The sequence below is a fragment of the Oncorhynchus clarkii genome, chromosome 17, assembly GCF_045791955.1.
Source record: "Oncorhynchus clarkii lewisi isolate Uvic-CL-2024 chromosome 17, UVic_Ocla_1.0, whole genome shotgun sequence".
NCBI lineage: Eukaryota > Metazoa > Chordata > Actinopteri > Salmoniformes > Salmonidae > Oncorhynchus > Oncorhynchus clarkii.
In genome coordinates this window covers 29,838,685-29,864,107 of record NC_092163.1, presented here as the reverse complement: position 1 = coordinate 29,864,107, position 25,423 = coordinate 29,838,685, and the positions used below count along the sequence as shown (strand labels likewise).

The following is a 25,423-nucleotide window of genomic DNA, read 5'->3' as shown; positions in this document are numbered from 1 at the left end:
TGAGAGCGTGGTTGACCTATGGTTATGTTTGCATACAACCTTCCCACAACTTTCTGGGAATGGTGCATGATAGTTGCTTGGTTTAGGAACATTCTCAGCCAGTGCTTCATTTGTAAATCAGGAGGTGCCGGAACAAAAAGTGAGCTCGAAAGGGGGGTGACCTGGGGAGCTCTGAGGTACCAGAATGCATGAAAACAAAAATCACCTTTATAAAGAAGCATTGCATGCATATCATCTCATTTGCGTAGTAGCGTAGAGTAGAGGCACTTACAGAAGTTGCATACATGGAGAATATTTTTTTGTGGCCTAGGATCTGGGAAAATGTTGGCCTTGCATTTTATGCAATTCTACATAATAAAACATTTGGCATAATATTATTTTATGCCGCGTTCGAAACAACTGGGAATTCGGAACTGGGAAATCTCCAACTTCAGTGCAATTCAAGACAGCTGGGAAAAAAATAGCTCCACCTGGAAAAATTTGTTTTGAACTGTCAGTCAACTCGGGCCTCTTTCCAGAGCTCCAGCTTTCCGACCTGAAGTTAACTGAAGTCATGAATCGACCTCGTTTTTTCTGAGTTCCCAGTTATCTTGAAAGCACCTTAATACCGCACAAATGATCAAAATGACAGGCTACTTTGACACTGACTAACTGAGAATCTAATAATGAACCTTGTCTTGAATCCATCAATAGCCTAGGTGTGTGGAGACATGTAGGCTACAATATGAGGAGGAAATTATTGTCATAAAAATACTTTCCAGTTTCACTGACTCACCCAATGATGTGTAGCTGGTGATGGCCCATGCACTCGTTCTAAAAGCCTCTCTCTTTCTTGTTTTACTTTGTAAAACAATATTTGGAAGTTGATGAAATATTTCAGTAGCCTACAGCAGACAAATTGGGGTCTTCTCTTTTCAGAAGGAGCCATTTGCCTTCCAACCTGTGTTTTTCCACCATTGTATTTGAAATATTGCGAAAGGCCTGTTTTGTTTGCATGCTGTTTGTTCACTGACAGATTTGACCTGTGTTCCCGACTGTAGTCTATGCCTTGTTATTGGGCTACACTCCACAGCTAGGCTATTTTTTAAAGAAGCTATTGATCTTCTGTGGTTAAATTATAGGCTTTGTCATGGTGTAGTAGGCTATTCTGAATTATTTAATTTATTTTTGAACAGTAGGTCTAACTTTGGCAAATTTATTTCCATAAATCAGGGGTACTGAAGCTCCACCATAAGCATTCGGGCGGCTATGATTTCTATAAGGAAATAAATATGAAGTGTAACGCTTGAGCGATGAGAGTTGCGGACTCATGTCAATCAGAGAGAGAGGGAGAGAGATCATAGAAAGTGAATCTCATTCTAATTCTGTGAGTGATACAGACTCGCTTCTCACACAGCCATGGTCACGCGTTGGTCTCAAACATAGGTTACAATGTTGCGCAAACAATAAGCCCGGGCCGGCCCAACCCAAATCAACTCTTAGAATATCAGGCCCAGGCTGAAAATGTACTTTTGTTTTTGAAAATTGAAAATGTTTTTTTCTTGGTGGCAGAAGAATTAACGAAAAGGCAACTCAAATTAACTTTAATTGCTTTTATTATAATTTTTACTTTGCAAAAAGTTACAATAATTAGGTCCGGCCAAATATGTTCCAGAATGAAACAGTCCAAAACGGACAGGTCCCAGATCCTGTTCCAGCAGGATCCAGCTCAAATTAAACACTGTTCTCAGCACATGGTAACTCTTAATAGAGAGCTTGTAATTACATTACTTTAAAATAACATTTCCTAAAGGTTAAAATATGGTTAAATTTAATTTCCATTTTAGTATGTACCCCATGTATAATCCAGCAGCCTTAGCTACAGGTCGGCCATGTTTATTTTGGTCTTGCATCAACTACCTCTGGGAATGAGAGAGCAGAGAGAGCTTCTGGGCCGGAGCTAAGAGCAGTGGGTATATAAACCACTCTTACAGCGCTCCCTGTAGTCCTTATCAGGCCTTTGAAGAGTGGTGCTTGTTATCAGAGTATTGATCTCAATGGAACATGGAGATTAACCTCCTGACTGTGTGGTGAGCCACAGAGGAATACCAGCACAGACTACACTGCACTGGGAATCATTTAACACCCTGCTACTGGTTATCTGGTAAAGCTTCACCCCCCCATTACACAGAGCACCAGCAGGACAGTTCCAGGGAACTAAATTTGAGTAGCGGAAAAGACCAGAAAAGTCACATTTTTGATTTGTCGTGAATTTTTATACATTTATTTATATACATTTTTTTCCTCTCAATGAGTGATTTACAGAAAAGAGATGTGTGCACTTGACTCTGAATTGGGCCTAAAGAGATTGTTATGAAATAGATATCAAATTACATATCACTTTTCTTAGCTACACATCATCTCTCATGATGCACTACTTTTGATCAGAGTCCAATTGGCATAATCCTATATAGGGAATAGGGTGCCATTTGGGAAGCAGACATACTGTTGCTAGCCACTGCAGTAAATTGCTTGACTAGTCCACTTATGCAGGCTACACAGCTTTACACATATCACCTCTGTATCACATAACGCTCAGGATACCGCTTATTAACTAGCAGCTGGAAACCTCGGTTTTCATTTCAACTTTGTCCTCCAAAATTAGTTCTAGGTTAATCAGCTGTGGCATGGGCCGCTGTAACCACCGGTAATGTACCCCGGCAACAGGGCCTTTGCTGCCCTTCATGCAGATAGATGAGGGGCAGGCCGGGGCCAGGTGTTGACTCTGCAGGTGCCCATACCCAGCTAGCACATAACGTTCTGAGAACCATATGTTTCTTAGAACTTGGTGAGAGCGTTGTTGTCCTATGGTTATTTTGAATACAACCTTCCCACTTTCTGGGAATGGTGCAGGATAGTGCTCAGCTCATTTCATGACAAAAAACTTTACTTTAACCAAACATTTCCTAAAAGTTCAAACATGGTTACATTTAATATAAATGTTGGTAATGTTCTGGGAACGTTCTCCAACTAGTTTGACATTGGGAATGTTGTAAAAAAAACATTCTATTGGAATTTCAGTACTTCAGCATAACGTTTCCTACAGGTTTCCTCATGGTTCTATTTAAAGTCATGTTCTCAAATTGTTCTGAGAACTTTAAGAAAACTTTCCATAAAAAAACACAAGAAAACGTTAGTAAGTTCAGAGAATGTTATTTACAAACACATTATTTCTCAGAACGTTAACAAAACGTCCCATAAAAAACTAAAATGTACGTTCCCACAACTTCCAAGGAACCAAATGTGCTAGCTGGGTAGGATCACAGGGGGAATCAGAGAGGGCTTAAAGTGCTCACTGACTCGTGCCAACTCTGCTTTCAAAGACCCTGGTCCCGGCAGACAGAAATACTCGGACATGCCAACAGAGACACAAACACACATGCACAGACACATAAACAAAGACTTTCAAAGATACACACAACCTGATGCACACACACACACACAAACACGCACCTTCTCATATACACACACACACTACTGAAAAACACACTACACACAATCTGCAACATATAGACTGTAGGCTCACACCTACTTTCTCTCTCGCAAACACACACTCACACTCAAACACAGCTCGTTCACGTCACAGTCAAGTTAACAGGCTTTCAGTGTGGTGTGAGGCCCCAGCGTACACCTCACAGCCTCATCCTTAATCCCCACACGGTGGGTGTGCCCAGAGAGCACAATCAGGATTGTGTCCACAGGAGCCAGAGAGTGACAGCTAGGGATCAGGCCACTGATGCTAGCTTTAGCTACATTCCAGTGGAGGGAGAGGCAGATAGAGGCTTAGCATGGCTAAACACCTCCCTCTGGTGGAGATGGTAGGCCTGCACAAACATCAAGGTTGTCAGGCATTTATGTTGCCCTTTTATGGCTAGACAGATCTAGAATCAGCTTCCCCTCCCCAATACTAATCTTAATCATTAGTAGAGAAAATGCTAAACTGACCCAAGATCATCATCTAGCCTTCTGTCGCGTTCAATCAAACATTTTTTGATCATTGTTGAGTGGTCTGTGCATACAATCGCGAATATGGGATTTGAACAGAAGCAACAGGGTGTCTACATATGATGCAACAAACGAGTCTAAATATTATTGTTGTCTGAAAAGCATCGACTAAACAATGTTTTGTACTGATGGAAAATAAAGGACTTCACAACTTTATTCCTCAATTTCACCTTTTATTGTAAAAGATAAATGATAAACTTCATCATCCAAGCATTGCACGGAACACATTCACAGCCAAACTCATTCCATAAACCAGTTTAAATTACAGGATGTGTTGACAGAAAACAAAACATAAGTTAGACTTGTTTACAATGCACCACTTCTCTGGTGGGCACATCAGAGAAATGTAATATTGTTTAGAAAAGAGATACGTGTCAGCTAAGCTAACAGCGGCTATGTTTGACAGATATTACACATCTTCGATGTGCTTGTTACAGTGTATATAAGAACCGGACCACATGACTTACCATTTTTGACAAATCACACAGGTTATCACCTCGCAGATTATCACATCACATACAGGGAAAGGAAATGGAATGGGGGATACCTAGTCAGTTGTACAATGGAATGCATTCAACCCAACCCCTCTGAATCAGAGAGGTGTGGGAGGCTGCCTTAATCAACATTCACGCCACTGGCACCCGGAAAACAGTGGGTTAACTGCCTTGCACCTTAATTGTTGACAGATACTGATAGCCATTGAGTATAGAGTAATGATATTTAGTAATTCTAATGAAGAATCTGTGTATGAGAGTGAGTCGGCTCAATTAATATCTGCCCCCCACCTTCTGGACTGTGAGCGTGAGATGTCTGAGGACAATGGTAACCACCTCATTTATTTTTTTGTCAATAAAGTTTTTTATTAATTTATCAACATGACACTAATAACAACAAAAACATAACACTCAACAAGTCAGTAAACAATACAGCACGTTTTAACCAGTGGTTGAAAAATTAAACAGCAAATAAAAATAAATGACAATATTTTTTTAAATGCCCAAAAAACACCCATTACATATATATTTGTTCTAACTTATGCCCTAGCTTCTCACCCGCATGTCCCTTATATAATTCCATAAGTGTTCCCATATCTTGCTAAATTTCCCTTTCCTCTCCTGTAATTTTGCTATCTTTGATTCATAAGATGCAGTCTCCACCATGAGTTTCAGCCAATCTGTTGATTTCGGACTATCTGCGCTCTTCCAGTTACGTAGTATGAGTCTAGCCGCAGTAAGAAAACCCACACAGGCAAGACCAAACTCTTCTTTGCTAATACCTGGTGGTAAAATAGATATCCCCTAATAAGCACACCTGTGGGGACTCTGGGATAGGCTGTCCCACCCATTCTTCAAGCTTTTTAAGAACCTTCTTCCAAAAAGGGAGCAACATGGGACATTCCCATATAGCATGAAGAAAGGTACTTACTTCACCATTGCATTTCCAGCATAAATTGTTTTGCAATAAACCCATTTTAAGTAATCTAACTGGGGTACAGTAGTATCTATGAACAATCTTATAATGTGTAAATGTCCCCCTTGTATCCCTGGTACACCACCCTACATTGGAAACAAAATGTTTCCATACATCCTCCTCAATGTCACAATTCAGATCCCTCTGCCAAATCAACCTTCAATTCTCACAGTTTCCATATTGTGCATATGAGACTCTTTTATAAAACACTGAAACGGAGTGTGATATTCCTAACAACATGAAATATTGTTGTAACAAGTTTTAATCTCTCTGGAGGTTAATACTCATAAGAGACCCCATGCAGCTCCTTAGTTGTAAAGTATTTCCAGAAATCTCCCTTATCTGGCAAATTAAATGTTCCCTTCAGGTCCTGATAAGACATAAGCACTCCTTTCTCATATAGATCCCCTAGTGCATGCAGGCCTTGTCTAAGCCATACCTCCCAGATAAATGAATGTTTTCCTATGCAAACCGATGGGTTGTGCCATATGGAGGAATCTTTTTGTTTAAACTGTGAAATTCCAAACATATTTTGAATCTTAACCCATACCTCTCAGGAATGTTGTAGGAGTTGGTTATCCTCTTCAGTTAGCTGTCTCTGAATTTTTTGGAGTGATAAGGCCTCAATAGGCTTAAACGGGACTGTGATTGAGAGGTCTGTCTGAGTCCATCCCAAATGGAAATCATAATTGTCCCAGTGTCTGGACAATTTGGCTACTTCAAATGATATGTTGTACAGTTCTACATTGGGTAATGCTAGTCCTCCTTCATCCCTTGGAATATATAACCTGTTCACATTTATTCTGGGATTTTTCCCATCCCAAAGATAATCCTTAATCATTTGATTGTAATGCTTAAATAGTAAGGGAGAAATGATCACAGGGAGCATCATGGACACATAATAAAACGTTGGGGACACAACAATTGTAACAGTATTTATTTTAGCCCATAAAGTAAGATTAAGCAACCTCCATTTATCAAGATTATTCTTGGTTTTTTGTAGTCGTGACATCATATTACTTTGCATGATATTCAGTAGTTCGTTGCTCAATTTTACACCCAGGTATTTCATCCCTGATGGTATCCATTTGAACTGTAATGAAGTAATTGCAACAGGAGGACAGAATTTGGATACAGGCATAGTTTCTGACTTCTGCCAAATAATCTTATAAGCAGATATCTGTGAGAACATGTCAATTGTGTTCAAAGCCAAAGAGATTGATGTGGCCGGTTCCCTAATGAGTAAAAATATGTCGTCAGCATGTAAAAAACGTTTATGTTCTCTGGCACCTCCAATCACTCATTTGATTCCTGAATCAGCTCTGATTAATGCTGCCAAGGGCTCCAAAAATAGAGTAAAAAGGAGAGGTGAGAGAGGACTACCCTGATGTGTTCCCCTCGACAGATTAAAAAAGAAAGAGATCATACAATTTCTGAGAACTGCTGCTCTTGGATTGGAGTATAATACCTTAAACCACTTAATAAATCCAGTGCCAAAGCCAAACTTCTCAAGGTTATTCAGTTGAAGTCGGAAGTTTACATACACCTGAGCCAAATACATTTAAACTCAGTTCCAGTAAAAAAATCCCTGTCCTAGTAGGTCAGTTAGGATCACCACTTCATTTTAAGAATGTAATATGTCAGAATAATAGTAGAGAGAATGATTTATTTCAGGTTTTATATATTTTGTCACATTCCCAGTGGTTCAAAAGTGTACATACACTCAATTAGTATTTGGTAGCGTTGCCTTTAAATTGTTTAACTTGGGCCAAACGTTTTGGGTAGCCTTCCACAAGCTTCCCGCAATAAATTGGGTGAATTTGGCCCATTCCTCCTGACAGAATTGATGTAACTGAGTCAGGTTTGTAGGCCTCCTTGCTTGTACACGCTTTTTCAGTTCTGCCCACAAATTTTCTATAGGACTGAGGTCAGGGCTGTGTGATGGCCACTCCAATACATTGACTTTGTTGTCCTTAGCCATCTTTGAAAAAAAGGCATTCATTTTAGTTGGGTCTAAGCTACTTTCAGACTTATAAAGAGTCAAATAAAAGTCACAAAGCAAATTGTTAATATCTTTTGTACCAGTCATTACCTCCCCACTTCCATTTTTGATAGCTGGTATTACAAAACTGGCATCGTTTTGGTTCAATTGTCTAGCCAATATTTTACCTGTTTTGTCACCACTTTCATCAAAGTTTGTCCTCAGCCGAAACGTTGCATATTCAGCCTTTTTGTTAAATATTTCATGTAATTGAAACTTCAAATCACAGACTTGTTTCAACAGTGACTCAACAGTATTTTTCTTGGATAACTATTTTTCCAGCTCTTTAATTTGAGACTCTGGTTTTTCAACTCTTTCTCTATCTTCCCTTTTCTTTCTACTGGTGTGTGCTATTATTTTGCCCCAAACATAAGCTTTAGAGGCCTCCCATACTGTACTCAATTTGTCAGTGGCACCAATGTTTGTTTTAAAACAAAACTTGAGGTCTTCATTGAGAGAAAGATGAAATGTTTCATCTTGGAATAAGAACGTATTCATCCTCCATCTAATTATTTTCTTAGCCATATCAGCCTCAACTGCTATACATAATTCCACTGTTGCGTGGTCAGTCAAAGAAATAACCCCTATTTTACTATCTATGACATCTTTAGTCATACTCTTTTAAATTAGGAAGTAATCAATCCTGGAATTTGATTCATGGTTATGAGAATAAAATGTATATTCCTTCTCTCTGGGATTGGCAAGTCTCCATATATCTACCAGACCCAAATCCCTCATTAATAGTTGTATCACTGCTCTGTCCCCTGGTACAGGTTTAGAATACATCGTTTTATCAAGGATACCATGTTGAACCTGGTTAAAGTCTCCCATTGTATTGCCACCAATTATTTATCCCATGACCATATTAACCTTATGGAAAAACCAAGGATCCTCCCTGTTTGGTGCATAAATATTACACATAGTAACCGTATTACCATTTACCAGAGCCTCAACACAAATCATTCATCCTTCCTCATCCTTATGTTGCTTTAACATGACAAAATTAAACTTTTTATGTACCAAAATTGTAACACAAAATTGTAACTTGAAAATGAGCTATGAAATACCTGCCCAACACAATACATTTTCAATTTAGCAGCCTCTGAATCAATCGAATGTGTTTCTTGGATAAAAGCTATGTCAGCCTGTTGGGATTTGAGATAACAAAAACATTCCTTCCACTTAATACGATTCTGTGAACAGTTGATATTCCATGAAATTAACTTCGTATATGTTTTATGACATTTATCAAACCTTGCATATTAGGTATTAGAATTATTGAAAATCAATCATTTTTGATGTTGTCATATATTACAATCTCAACCTTTGTCGTGCCAAAAACACTTGCACGCGCCATGAACCTGACGACACAATACAAAACACAAAACAGTAACAACCACCCCACCCCTCTCTGTTTTTCTACTTAAAGAGAAAAGCCCTCTCTTACACAGTCCACGAGACACTTACAAGTGGTCACCCTAGTCCCAACCCCCTCCCCTTCTCAATTTAGCTGTCTACTTGAAAATATACAGCACACCTTAGTAAAAAAATATATAAATGCGTGAAAGCGTGCACCCCATTTCTTCAGCTTATTTAACCAGCATATACCAGAATATCAAATCAAAGTTTTTGTCACGTGCGCTGACTACAAAAGGTTGCACCTTACAGTGAAATGCTTACTTACAGGCTCTATACATCGTTCACCTAATACCTTTTTTTGCACTATTGGTTAGAACCAATAGTGCAAAAAAAGGTATTAGGTGAACAATAGTTCGGTAAAGAAATAAAACAACAGTAAAAAGGAAGGCTATATAAAGTAGCGAGGCTATAAAAGTAGCGAGACTACATACAGACACTGGTCCGGCTGATTGAGGTAGTATGTACATGTGGGTATGGTTAAAGTAGCGATGCATATATGACGAAGAGAGTAGCAGTAGCGTAAAAAGAGGTGCTGGTGGGTGGTGGGACACAATGCAGATAGACCGGTTAGCCAATGTGCGGTAGCACTGGTTGGTCGGGCCAATTGAGGTAGTATGTACATGAATGTATAGTTACAGTGACTATGCATATATGATAAACAGAGAGTAGCAGCAGCGTGAAAAGTGGGGTTGGGTTTGGGGTTGGGGGGTACACAATGCAAATAGTCCGGATAGACATTTGATTACCTGTTCAGGAGTCTTATGGCTTGGGGGTAAAAACTGTTGAGAAGCATTTTTGTCCTAGACTCGGCACTCCGGTACCGCTTGCCATGCGATAGTAGAGAGAACAGTCTATGACTGGGGTCGCTGGGGTCTTTGACCATTTTTAGGGCCTTCCTCTGACACCGCCTGGTGTAGAGGTCCTGGATGGCAGGCAGCTTAGCCCCAGTGATGTACTGGGCCATACGCACTACCCTCTGTAGTGCCTAGCCATAGCTAACAATACTTATATTCACCCACCAAATGGCAAGGAGTAAAAAGAGTAGAGAAGCAAAATAAACAAAACTGAAATGGAAAGGGGAGAACAACATTTTCTATGCAACCATATAAAATCAGATCAATTCAAAATAATGTCAAAGTTGTTAGTTCCATCTACTGACTTGACCACATCCTTGCTTAAAAACCTCTATAGGGTAGGTGAGACGATAGCGTCCCACCAGGGCAACATCCGGTGAAAGTGCTAACATTCTAAATACACCATTTGTTATAGTAAACATTATTGTAAATACATGTATCTTACATCATTTAAAATATTAACATCTTGTTAATCCAGCCGCTTTGTGTCAGATTTCAAAAAGGCTCTACTGCGAAAGCAAACCATGCGATTTTCTGAGGACAGCTCCCCGCACACACAAGTATTACTAGCATTTTCCAAACAAGCATTAGCGTCACGAAAGTCAGAAATAACAATAAAATAAATCGCTTACCTTTGAAGATCTTACTCTGGTGACAATGCCAAGTGTCCTAACTACACAGTGAATGTTCGTTTTGTTTGATAACATCCATTTTTATAGCCTAACACGAAACATTTGTAAACCGCTCGCGTCGTGATTTCCGTCTCATTCAAATTTGGACGAAGCGTTCGTGGTAATTAGACACACTAAACAAACGTTTATCCAGTCATGGTTGGTTTCATTGCAATCCTCTGGTTGTTACTAACACAACCATACGTGATGGTTCTTTTCCCGGGATGTATTGGCCGAAACAAACCCATTTGAAGACACCAATCAATGACCTCATTGCTCACCAATGGTAGGACCTGTCTATCGTTGATTGACTGTATTTTGGCCCAATGACCACTGATCATCTTGAAATCTAGCTTGAAAGATAGCCATATGTAATGATTATATGTTCGAAGACCAGCCTTTGTCGTAAACTCTAGCGTAAAAGAGGTTAATTTGCCATTCCATATCCTTCTTGACGGAGCCACAAGTGTTACGCATAGCAGTACATAGTCAATAGCATTTTCAGCAAGTTTATATATTTAAATTATGGCGAATAAATCAGGAAAAGCTAAAACAAAGTCTAGGTATACAGATTTAACCCAAATTATAGAGGGAATTTATAGAGAAAGCGAGACCGAGTAAATAGTTACCCTTGTTATTTTTTATTTTTTATATATATATTTTTTGGTGTGTGTTAAAAGTAGCATTTATGTATTTTGTATATAGTTCTTTCCTTCAAAATGTATCACTGTACCAATTCGGCCACTTGGGTACATTTGGTTACATTTGTGTGGGACACCTGGGTGACTTCATGCTCAATGTCGTGTAACTCGCTCATTTTTTAAAGTTATCTGTCTAAAACTTTGCTCAGCTATTGTTGCTAACTTATGTTCTTCATTAAAATCATCCCCAGCATCCTGTCTGTATGTTTGGCTGTTCTTGGTCATTTGAAAGATGATGCAGCAACAATAAAAAACAGAAACATGTTTATTTCCTTGTATTTTCTTCTACCAGATCTATTGTGTTATATTCTCCTACATTCAATTCACATTTCCACAAAATGCAGAGTGTTTCCCTTCAAATGATACCAAGAATATGCATATCCTTGCTTCTGGACTTGAGCTACAGGCAGTTAGATTAGGGTATGTCTTTAGGCAGAAATTGAGAAGAAGAGGGGGTACCCCAAAGAAGCTTTAGTTTTGACCAGGCAAGTTGAATATAGTCACTGAGTAGCCAACCGGCTAAACCTCCAGTGACCAAAATAACATTGTAGCTATACAGTCTGAAATTCACAAATAGCCTAATTGTCATTTCACAGTGTCTTTGCGATAGTGTGTCACACAGATACCGGCCAAAATAGCTATGCGATCCATGCCCTTATTTCTGGGCCTCTGAGTTTTTCTTGAGGAATTCCATCGAAGCTGTCTTTCCCCCTTCCATGAAAAGGGTAGCACAGCTGGGTAGGCGAGTGTGAGACTATATCCAACTCTTTCAGCCTTTCCTTGTTGCGGTAAAAAGTATAATTTTATCTGCTAGCTCCTTGGTCATATCAGGAAAGAATGATAGCTTGCAGCTCTTCCAGTTCACCTCTCTCTTCTCCCGATACATTCCATTCACAGTGGCCAGTACTCCTCTCTCCAGATCCCTGAGAAAGAGGATGATGACCGGTCTAGGCGGCTGATTCTCGCGTGGTAATAATGCTAGGGAATGGTGGACTCGACTTGCACGCTTCTGTGGAGATCCTCATACGGTTTGGCTTTCTTCTCTGCGTTCTTAATCAGTCGATCGTTGTCGTCCTCAAGCATTGATATCCGACACTCTGCCTCGTCTAGCCTCTGTAATATGACCAATACAGAGATTGTTATATGACCAATACAGAGATTGCATTATGTCAATACATCCCATAAAAGCACCACAGATTTGAAGTTGTTCCTTGTTTATTGTGACTGTCTGACAGGATAGGTACAGGACCTGATCACCTACACCAGCACTAGGGTGGTTGATCTAGTGTGTGTATTTCTATGTTGGCCTGGTATGGTTCCCAATCAGAGGCAGCAGTTTATCGTTGTCTCTGTTTGAGGATCATATTTAGGCAGCCATTTCCCTACTGCCCTATTTGGTAAAAGGCCATGTCCATATTATGGCAAGAACAGCTCAAATAAGCAGAGAGAAACGACCATCCATCATTACTTTAAGACATGAAGGTCAGTTAATCCAGAAAATGTCAAGAACTTTGAAAGTTTTTTCAAGTGCAGTCGCAAAAACCATCAAGCGCTATGATGAAATTGGCTCTCATGAGGATCGCCACAGGAAAGGACAGTGTGGTGAAGAAGGCGCAACAGCGCACATTTTTACAGATGCACAATCGAGAGCATCCATTTTAATAAATGGATCAGTATTCACTTTATACAATGCCACTCTAAATAATGCAACTTTAATAATGATATCATATTTCACATTACTCATATCACATGTTTATACTGTATTTTATAGCATCGATTGCACCTTGCCTATGCCGCTCTGCCATCGCTCATCCATATACTTACATGAACATATTCTCATTCACCCCTTTAGATTTGTGTGTATTAGGTAGTTGATGGGGAATTGTTAGATATTACTGCACTGTCGGAACTAGAGACACAAGCATTTCGCTACACTCGCATTAACATCTGCTAACCATGTGTATGTGACAAATAATTGATAATTATTTGATTTGAAAGACCCAGAGTTACCTCTGCTACAGAGGATAAGTTCATTAGTGTTACCAGCCTCAGAAATTGCAGCCCAAATAAATGCTTCACAGAGTTCAAGTAACAACATCAACTGTTCAGAGGAGACAGCGTGAATCACGCCTTCATGGTCGATTTGCTGCAAAGAAACCACTTCTAAAGGACACCAATAAGAAGGAGACTAGTGTAAGAATATTTTGAAGATAAGTACACAACGCAGAGGACGAGAGGTCAAAAGTACTAACGGTCAATAGGGAATTTATCAATGGGAATAGTTGGTTGTCATAACTACGTGTGGCACGTTCTCATTGGTTCAATCTGAAATAGGATACTTGTTATTTGGCCATTGGCACAGTTTTATTGCAAGGAATTCTAATTGGTCAACCACAGGCTATGGCTGGGTTATAAAACAACATCCTATCCTTTGTTCTGTGGAGAGAACCACAGGAGAGAATCACTGAGGACAGGGGAGCATGAACATTACTTCCATGCATGATTTGTTCGCTTTGAATAAACCTATTTCCCCCCCACCCCTGATTTACTTTGGGGCATGTGTTATTGAAGAGTAACATCAACTGCTAACATTTGGTGGCGTAACCCGGATGACTTGGTCTGAACAACAACAAGAAAAACTCAACTGGGTGTTGTTCCAGAAGAAAGAGAGAAGGCTGAGCACAACCCACTTTGGGGAGTCAACTCTTAATCTCCTGATTGATGGCATAAGTGCTGGGTGAGTCTAGACAAATATAATTTTAAAAGAACCAATCAGGTTAAAATGTGTGCATGCAATGAGTGATACGTATCTGTGATGTATAAGGGTTCAAGTCCTTTGTTCTATTACAAAGTATAGTCCTTTGTTTGCTCAGTTAGTGGTTTGTGTCCTCTGTAACAGGTTTGTTCTCTATTATAGGGGTTCAAATCCTCTATTAAAAAGGTTCGAGACCTTTCTTTTTGTGTAACCTTGTTGCATAGAAGTGAGTTGCTAGTTGAGTAGCAATTTTTATGTATGGTTAATGTAAGGCTTCAATGAGCTTTTCGAGGTGAACATACGTTTTTTTACGGGTAGCCAGACCCAACAGAAAAAATATTTGAGTAATCAAAAGGGGATATATTTTGGGGTAAAATAAATGTATAAACATTGTGTATACAGTGCCTTGCGAAAGTATTCGGCCCCCTTGAACTTTGCGACCTTTTGCCATATTTCAGGCTTCAAACATAAAGATATAAAACTGTATTTTTTTGTGAAGAATCAACAACAAGTGGGACACAATCATGAAGTGGAACGACATTTATTGGATATTTCAAACTTTTTTAACAAATCAAAAACTGAAAAATTGGGCGTGCAAAATTATTCAGCCCCTTTACTTTCAGTGCAGCAAACTCTCTCCAGAAGTTCAGTGAGGATCTCTGAATGATCCAATGTTGACCTAAATGACTAATGATGATAAATACAATCCACCTGTGTGTAATCAAGTCTCCGTATAAATGCACCTGCACTGTGATAGTCTCAGAGGTCCGTTAAAAGCGCAGAGAGCACCATGAAGAACAAGGAACACACCAGGCAGGTCCGAGATACTGTTGTGAGAAGTTTAAAGCCGGATTTGGATACAAAAAGATTTCCCAAGCTTTAAACATCCCAAGGAACACTGTGCAAGCGATAATATTGAAATGGAAGGAGTATCAGACCACTGCAAATCTACCAAGACCTGGCCGTCCCTCTAAACTTTCAGCTCATTCAAGGAGAAGACTGATCAGAGATGCAGCCAAGAGGCCCATGATCACTCTGGATGAACTGCAGAGATCTACAGCTGAGGTGGGAGACTCTGTCCATAGGACAACAATCAGTATATCAGTATATTGCACAAATCTGGCCTTTATGAAAGAGTGGCAAGAAGAAAGCCATTTCTTAAAGATATCCATAAAAAGTGTTGTTTAAAGTTTGCCACAAGCCACCTGGGAGACACACCAAACATGTGGAAGAAGGTGCTCTGGTCAGATGAAACCAAAATTGAACTTTTTGGCAACAATGCAAAACGTTATGTTTGGCGTAAAAGCAACACAGCTCATCACCCTGAACACACCATACCCACTGTCAAACATGGTGGTGGCAGCATCATGGTTTGGGCCTGCTTTTCTTCAGCAGGGACAGGGAAGATGGTTAAAATTGATGGGAAGATGGATGGAGCCAAATACAGGACCATTCTGGAAGAAAACCTGATGGAGTCTGCAAAAGACCTGAGACTGGGACGGAGATTTGTCTTCCAACAAGACAATGATCCAAAACATAAAGCAAAATCTACAATGGAATGGTTCAAAAATAAACATATCCAGGTGTTAGAATGGCCAAGTCAAAGTCCAGACCTGAATCCAATCGAGAATCTGTGGAAAGAACTGAAAACTGCTGTTCACAAATGCTCTCCATCCAGCCTCACTGAGCTCGAGCTGTTTTGCAAGGAGGAATGGGAAAAAATGTCAGTCTCTCGATGTGCAAAACTGATAGAGACATACCCCAAGCGACTTACAGCTGTAATCGCAGCAAAAGGTGGCGCTACAAAGTATTAACTTAAGGGGGCTGAATAATTTTGCACGCCCAATTTTTCAGTTTTTGATTTGTTAAAAAAGTTTGAAATATCCAATAAATGTCGTTCCACTTCATGATTGTGTCCCACTTGTTGTTGATTCTTCACAAAAAAATACAGTTTTATATCTTTATGTTTGAAGCCTGAAATGTGGCAAAAGGTCGCAAAGTTCAAGGGGGCCGAATACTTTCGCAAGGCACTGTATCTCTGAGTTCCTCTGTCCAGTGTCTGTGTTCTTTTGCCCATCTTAATCTTTTATTTTTATTGGCCAGTCTGAGATATAGCTTTTTCTTTGCAACTCTGCCTAGAAGGTCTACATCCAGGAGTCACCTCTTCACTGTTGACGTTGAGACTTTTGTTTTGCGGGTACTATTTAATGAGCTGCCAGTTGAAAACTTGTGAGGCATCTGTTTCTCAAACTAGACATTTGAATGTCCTCTTGCTCAGTTGTGCACCGGTGCCTCCCACTCCTCTTTCTATTCTGGTTAAAGCCAGTTTGTGCTATTCTGTGAAGGGAGTAGTACACAGAGTTGTACGAGATCTTCAGTTTCTTGGCAATTTCTCGCATGAAATAGCCTTCATTTCTCAGAATAAGAATAGACTGACGAGTTTCAGAAGAAAGTCCTTTGTTTCTGGCCATTTTGAGCCTGTAATTGAACCCACAAATGCTGATGCTCCAGATACTCAACTAGTCTAAAGGACAATTTTATTGCTTCTTTAATCAGAACAACAGTTTTCAGCTGTGCTGACATAATTGCAAAAGGGTTTTCTAATGACCAATTAGCCTTTTAAAATGAGAAACTTGGATTAGCTAACACAACGTGTCATTGGAAAACAGGAGTGATGGTTGCTGATAATGGGCCTCTGTATGCCTATGTAGATATTCCATAAAAAACATCTGCTGTTTCCAGCTACAATAGTAATTTCCAACATTAACAATGTCTAGACTGTATTTCTGATTAATTTGATGTTATTTCTTTGAAAACAAGTACAATTTTAAGTGGCCCCAAACTTTTGGACTGTAGTGTATATTATAATGCCATTGTTACGTTAGAAGGCCACTCTGGAAAAGGGCGGAACAGCTCCTCCGGATGTGAGCATGAAAGATATTTTAAATTCACTATCTAGTGATATGAAGAACCATTTCAAAGTAAAGAAGTGTAGAGAGATAATAAATAAATATTCTGTCATTGTTGACAAAGATGGAATATGGAATCTGTCTGATATACAAAAAGCTGGGGGGGAAATACAGAGAATGTCTAATTCCTTGACAAAGACACGATGGTAAGAAAACGTGATGAGAAATCATTTCTGGAGAATCGTAACAGGACATTGAAGAGAGAAGGATAATTTGAAAGCTCTCGGTGAACAAATCAAAACCTTGAAAGTAGAAATTCAACAATTACAGGCAAGGGTAGTTAAAACAGACTTGACACCCACCTGCGGACCATTTGTTCCCTCAGGCTGAGTTGCGCAAGGATGATCGGGTTTCAAGCATCTGGTCAGTACTGCCTGGCTTTGAGTCAACAGATACTGACAGCGGTGACGAACGATGTCTTAGGCCAACCAGAACACAGGCTGTAAAAGGTAGTAAAGACAAACCTCTTCTGACAGTTATCACGCACAAATCAGCATCTCCAAAACAGTTGGATGAATAGTCAAAAACGTTGAAACATCCACAAGAAGTGGGTATGAAAACATGGGACCATTTGAAGCACTATAAGAAACTCTACAATCTACATCCTTATGATGGGTTACAGTTATTAGCCTTTGTTTTGAACAACAGTGAACATGGTGTACTTGAAGAAAATAGTTTAGAGCTGTGGATGGTGAAGAGCAAGATGTGGTGGATGGATGGAGAACCATACATGTTTTCCTTAAGGGTCTGACTAATGCAAGCACTAATTGGGGAGAGAGAACCAAATGTGTTCAAAAAACAAAATAAACTTTTGTTGAATTTGAAGAAAGGTTTAGAGCGACGGTGGTTATACACAGTGGGTTACCTGACATGGAAGATGAAGATACACACAATTCCTCCAAAAATGGGGCAATCACTCATCAGCTGATGCAATCCATACATGATGATTTGCGAAAAACGTTTGTTTCCACAACTAATGACTGGGAGAGACAAAACTACGGCAACATCATCGACAGGTTGTCCCAACTGGACAGAGACATCAATCAACATAATAAACCGGCTGTTATCAGAGTTCTGCGGGTTACGAGTGAAACCTATAACATTATTCGTTCAGCAGAAGAGAAACCTGGTGTATGTAATTATTGCTGCATTTCTGTTCACAACGAGAATGTCGGAAAAGAAAACTAAATCTTATGATGAATTGCCAGAAGAAATAGGGTCCGTCTAAGGGAAAATGGAAACAGGACAACTGCCTCAATGATACAATGCTGATGCAGAAATTTAAGAAACTCTCTACGGCTCAGCTGGATGCTGTGAAAGTAAACTAACAAGGCCCCCTCTTACGTCCCATCTCAGCTGGTGTACATATGAATTCAGCTGGAATATATGTGAACATGATTAACAACTTTGCTGTAGATTTTTTTTGTAGATACGGGTGCTGAAGTCACTGTATTGCCCATATCTTATGCAAAACATATATGTCCTCAGTACAGTACACGGGCAAGAAGAGCAACAGGAGTTGGGGGGGGAGACAGACAGATATGAAACAGACTAAATCATTATCAATTTCTATTGGTCCAATGAAGATTGATGCAGGGGTGTGGATAGGCTCATTTGAACAACCTATTTTAGGTCTTGATGTTATTATGCAACTTGACTATACATTGAACATTTATGAAGGGAAGGTGAAGTGGAAAATTAGACAACTGCAGGGATCTACAGTTCAGAACCATCCTATTTGGACTACGAAGAAAAACGAGTGTGGAACTTTGGATATGGAACCAGTGTGCTAGCAAAGAAGCTATGGCCGCTACTAAAGTAGTGGAGGCTCCTAACATCATCATACAACGTGGCACCACATGTAATCCAGCCACTCTGATGTATCTTACAGATACCACATTATTTGAACACGACTGTTGTGAGTTGGTTTTGGATCAGCTCTCTGATAGGGTTAATAAGAGTCATCTGTTGGAAAACCCTGAGTTTATCTTATACATAGGCAGTTTAAGCATTGTGGAGGGGGGGTGGAAGGCAGGCTGGGCAGTTACTACAATGGACAATGTGATAGTGGCAGGCACGTTAGATTTGAGGAAAGCAGTTGTTCACCTTATGAGTGACACAATGCTTAACTATTGCATACAACTCTTTAATGCAGTATGGGAAGCAGACAGACAAGAGGAGTGGGGAATAAGCCCTGAGTGGGTACATGACGTAGTACCAGGACAGTGGGTGATGGTAAAAGAAATAGGGCCAAAATGGGAAGGTCCTTATCAAGTTTTGCTCATGAGGTCAGCAGTAAAAGTCCAGGGAAAATCACGACGGATACATGTCACTCATTGCAAGGTTGTCCATTTTGATGACAAAGCGGAGTCTGGAGAATTTAGAACTGATTGATTAGCAATCGGGGGCCAATCTTGGGTGAAGAAGCATAGTAAGATAATCAGAACCTGATAAGCTTCTATGTTGTACACAGGAGTCATCATATTAGGGATATCTAGCCAACATTTTCCTGAAAATCGGGACATGCTTACTTAGGGAAATCTATTTCTCTTGAAACCAGGACATGTTACTTTCACTTTTTTGTTTCCTTCGTTACAGGTTATGTGAATTTACAGTCTGAAGCTGAAGCAATATCCCTTGATCCAAGGACTGTACTTGAAATGATACAAGATCACCGGTGAAGTGTTCATTAGAGAGTTCTTATCAACCAGTGGAACGGAAGAAGAATTCGAATGGAAGAAGAATTCCTTACTACCTGCAGACTGTCAGAACATAATTTCTAATAGCTATCTATGTGAGACTGATTCCAGTGTGGAAGAGCTGGTCACTTTTAAAGGACCTGGTGAATGATTACCTTGCCAATAGGACGATAGAATATTGTCTTGTAGAATATTTTTTTTTTGGTTTCCTCCTAATACAGGATGTTGTAGGGACATTATCATTACACCTGTTAATACTTGTTTTCTATAACTGTTTGAAATATATTTCTTATTGTAACAGCAAGTACAATATGCCCTTTATAGAAATGCAAGGAGTTAAATGTGAATGATTTATGCTTACTACTGTTTTTATACTGTCTATTTATTCATGATTTTTGTTTTCTTAAAATACATTTTAAGTATTTATTTTTTAAATGGCGAGAGTAAAGGGGAGAGTAAGAATATTTCGAAGATACAGTGCCTTGCGAAAGTATTCGGCCCCCTTGAACTTTGCGACCTTTTGCCACATTTCAGGCTTCAAACATAAAGATATAAAACTGTATTTTTTTGTGAAGAATCAACAACAAGTGGGACACAATCATGAAGTGGAACGACATTTATTGGATATTTCAAACTTTTTTAACAAATCAAAAACTGAAAAATTGGGCGTGCAAAATTATTCAGCCCCTTTACTTTCAGTGCAGCAAACTCTCTCCAGAAGTTCAGTGAGGATCTCTTAATGATCCAATGTTGACCTAAATGACTAATGATGATAAATACAATCCACCTGTGTGTAATCAAGTCTCCGTATAAATGCACCTGCACTGTGATAGTCTCAGAGGTCCGTTAAAAGCGCAGAGAGAGCATCATGAAGAACAAGGAACACACCAGGCAGGTCCGAGATACTGTTGTGAAGAAGTTTAAAGCCGGATTTGGATACAAAAAGATTTCCCAAGCTTTAAACATCCCAAGGAGCACTGTGCAAGCGATAATATTGAAATGGAAGGAGTATCAGACCACTGCAAATCTACCAAGACCTGGCCGTCCCTCTAAACTTTCAGCTCATACAAGGAGAAGACTGATCAGAGATGCAGCCAAGAGGCCCATGATCACTCTGGATGAACTGCAGAGATCTACAGCTGAGGTGGGAGAATCTGTCCATAGGACAACAATCAGTATATCAGTATATTGCACAAATCTGGCCTTTATGGAAGAGTGGCAAGAAGAAAGCCATTTCTTAAAGATATCCATAAAAAGTGTTGTTTAAAACCTCTTACTTCTACCCCCTCCTTTTTCGAACATTCTGTTAAAAATCGCGCAACTTTTCAGCGTCCTGCTACTCATGCCAGGAATATAGTATATGCATATGATTAGTATGTGTGGATAGAAAACACTCTGAAGTTTCTAAAACTGGTTAAATCACGGCTGTGACTATAACAGATCGTGTGTTTCATTGAAAAACGCAAGAAAAACTGCTCTCTGAAAGCTAAAAAGAATTTCCATGAGTCACTTCCATGGGTTGTTAAAAGGGGACAAAATTTAATATCGACCTGCATGCAATTCATACAAATTCCACACGATGTCGCCATTGTCGTCATTTTCAATTGAATTTTTTGTTGGAAAATCCAACTATCTGGCTTCCGTTTCTTCCAGTCTCCACCAGGATGCTGGGAATGTGGACATTGGCAGCCATTGATTTTCAGACGAGGAGCTATTGAATATACATCGCCCTGTAATAATTTTGATAGATTATAAACGTTTACTAATACCTAAAGTTGGATTACAAAAGGATTTCGAAGTGTTTTGTGAAAGTTTATCGTCGACTTTTTTAATTTTAAAAAATGACGCAGCGTTTAAAAACAATGTTTTTTTCTGAATGACACAGCTTCCATAGAAAGCTATTTTGGGTATATATGGACCGATTTAAACGAAAAAAAGACCCAATAGTGATGTTTATGGGGCATATAGGAGTGCCAAGAAAGAAGCTCGTCAAAGGTAATGAATGTTTTATGTTTAATTTCTGCGTTTTGTGCTGCGTCGGATAAGCAGAGTCTTTGTTTACGTCGCATTCAGGCATTTTAAGGTGTTGCATGCTATCAGATAATAGCTTCTCATGCTTTCGCCGAAAAGCATTTTAAAAATCTGACTTGTTGGCTAGGTTCACAACGAGTGTAGCTTTAATTCAATACCCTGCTTGTGAATTTTGATCAAGGTTTGAGTTTTAACGAGTACATTTAGCATTTAGCGTAGCGCATTTGCATTTCCAGGTGCCTACTTGAGACATATGCGTCTCAAGTAGAATCAAGAAGTTAAAGTTTGCCACAAGCCACCTGGGAGACACACCAAACATGTGGAAGAAAGTGCTCTGGTCAGATGAAACCAAAATTGAACTTTTTGGCAACAATGCAAAACGTTATGTTTGGCGTAAAAGCAACACAGCTCATCACCCTGAACACACCATCCCCACTGTCAAACATGGTGGTGGCAGCATCATGGTTTGGGCCTGCTTTTCTTCAGCAGGGACAGGGAAGATGGTTAAAATTGATGGGAAGATGGATGGAGCCAAATACAGGACCATTCTGGAAGAAAACCTGATGGAGTCTGCAAAAGACCTGAGACTGGGACGGAGATTTGTCTTCCAACAAGACAATGATCCAAAACATAAAGCAAAATCTACAATGGAATGGTTCAAAAATAAACATATCCAGGTGTTAGAATGGCCAAGTCAAAGTCCAGACCTGAATCCAATCGAGAATCTGTGGAAAGAACTGAAAACTGCTGTTCACAAATGCTCTCCATCCAACCTCACTGAGCTCGAGCTGTTTTGCAAGGAGGAATGGGAAAAAATGTCAGTCTCTCGATGTGCAAAACTGATAGAGACATACCCCAAGCGACTTACAGCTGTAATCGCAGCAAAAGGTGGCGCTACAAAGTATTAACTTAAGGGGGCTGAATAATTTTGCACGCCCAATTTTTCAGTTTTTGATTTGTTAAAAAAAATAAAAAAAAAATAAAAAAAAAATCCAATAAATGTCGTTCCACTTCATGATTGTGTCCCACTTGTTGTTGATTCTTCACAAAATGAAGTGTGGCAAAAGGTCACAAAGTTCAAGGGGGCCGAATACTTTCGCAAGGCACTGTAAATACACAACGCAGAAGACGAGAGGTCAAAAGTACTAAATGTCAATAGGGAATTATCAATGTGAATTATCAACATCTGTTAGGAATCTCAGTCCTGAACTCATAGCTACGTGGGGCACGTTCTCATTGGTCAAACCTGAAATAGGATACTGGTTATTTGGCCATTGGCACAGTTTTATTGCAAGAAATTCTAATTGGTCAACCACAGGCTAGGGCTGGGTTATAAAACTACATCCTGTCCTTTTGTTGTGTGGATAGAACCACAGGAGAGAATCACTGAGGACAGGGGAGCATGAACATTTACTTCCAAGCATGATTTGCCCGCTTTGAATAAACCTATTTTAATCTACCTTATTTGCTTTGGGGTCTGTGTTATTGAAGAGTAACATCAACTGCTAACACTTGCTTGGGCCAAGAAATATGAGCAATGGACATAAGACCAGTGGGAATCTATTCTTTGGTCTGATGAGTCCAAATTTGAGATTGTTGGTCAAAACCGGCGTGTCTTTTTTGGACGCAGAGTAGGTTAACGGATGATCTCTGCATGTGTGGTTCCCACCGTGAAGCATGGAGGAGGAGGTGTGATGGTGTGGGCGTGCTTTGCTGGTGGCACTGTCAGTGATTTACTTAGAATTCAAGGCACACTTAACCAGCATGGCTACCACAGCATTCTGCAACGATACGCCATCCCATCTGGTTTGCACTCAGTGGGACTATCCAACCCTGATCCAACACACCTCCAGGCTGTGTAAGGGCTATTTGACCAATAAGGAGAGTGATGGAGTGCTGCATCAGACCTGGCCTCCACAATCACCCGACCTCAACCCAATTGAGATGGTTTGGGTTGAACCGCAGAGTGAAGGAAAAGGAGTCAACAAGTGCTCAGCATATGTGGGAACTCCTTCAAGAAAAGCATTCCAGGTGAAGCTGGTTAAGAGAATGCCAAGAGTGTGCAAAGCTATCATCAAGGCAAAGGGTGACTACTTTGAAGAATCTCAAATATAAAATATATTTTGATTTGATTAACACTTTTTCGGTTACTACATGATTCCATAGTTTTGATGTCGTCACTATTATTATATCATGTAGAAAATAGTAAAAATAAAGAGTTACTGTTTTTATAGAAATATTTAATATATGTTTGTTAACCTGACATTTTCTGACGCCTGGGTTCCATTCCTGAAATAAAACAGAACAAGGAAATAATGTATGACTTTTGTTATTCCTTGAGATGTAATGCTTTATATTTGATCAATTTCAATCAAACTTTTCAAACTTTTTCAAATCATATTTTCCCATCCTTTAGCCAAACTGTTTCATCAGCTGGTTACTACTGTATGTAACGTCTGCTTCCAACTCATTCTCAAACACATAGATCCCCTGAACGCAGCTCACTTTCCAGCCCACCTTCCAGCTCACACTCTCAAACACATAGATCCCCTGAATGCAGCTCACTCTCCAGATCCCAATCCCCTGAATTCTGATCACCTGTTCACACACCTGTTTGTCATTTACACTATTTAGTTCAGTTCATTGTACCCCATCATTGTGAGGTATTGTTTGTTTTTGTGCACATTCTATTTGGAGCGCTTATTTTAGTTTATTTTCATATTAGTCCTCCCGTGTATCGTAGTTTTTGGCCATCCTCATCCTAACAACGTTTTTTGCCATCCTCATCCTCATCCTAACAACGTTTTTTGCCTATCAGATTTCCTATCATCAACTTCTTGTCTGATCTCCCAGACTACGTTATTAGCCTTTTTTCCCCACCTGTAATGTTACCTTTTTGGATTCCCTGTGTATGACCTTCTGCCTGTCCCTGGACCCTGCTACCTGCCTCCTCCTGTGGTCCTTTACTAAATAAACACCTGCTGTGCCCTGCGCTTTAAACCAGCACTCTGTCTCCCATCATGCTCATTACACTGTAGACTAAAGAGCACGATTTGAATTTTTTCAGAGGAATATATAGTTGGTGTCGTAACGTGACTATCATATTAATGTGATGACTGCAAATAATAACTACTACGTTTAATTATTACTCAATTAAATTAATCATGTAATAATTAACTCATTGGGAATTTGGGGCACCACGGGAAAAGTAATTTACCGAGTTACTATCTCCCGACAAACTCTCAAGATTTTCTAAATATCTCTTACATCAATAAGTCAACTATTCCTTATTTCCTCATATCAGTCTAATTCGTAAATCTGCACGAACCCTAACCTAAGTGATAAATCAGTGATACACAAATTGGCTTAATTATTTATTAATTAACTAACTAAATAATCACACAGAAATACATAAAACACACACACATGGTATAGGTTATTGATTACTAACATAATGCAATGAAAACAGTCCCTAGTGGACTAACAAAAACATGACCTTCTGGTTACACAATGGAAAGGGGAGGGGTATGTAAGGAGAGAGTCAACTTCTCGTACATACATTTGGAAACTACGCTCACCGTAGTCAGAATATTTAGCACCCTAACAACCGAAATGCAACATATATTTACGCATAGATGTCTTTCTCTGTTGTCTCTCTTTTGAAACCATTTGATCCGTCTATGGCGAGTAGTTCAATGCACGTCTCTGTCCTTTTTAGTTGTATGCTTCTTTGTCTTGGAATGTCCGTTAGAATGGATACATCAGAGGT

The 25,423-nt window shown here is 39.6% G+C and overlaps 1 protein-coding gene across 1 annotated transcript in view; it reads left to right on the top strand.

The window, feature by feature from the left end:
- Positions 1–25,423, top strand: part of LOC139369702 (RALY heterogeneous nuclear ribonucleoprotein) — a 187,702-nt gene that overhangs the window by 96,878 nt on the left and 65,401 nt on the right. The window lies entirely within an intron of this gene.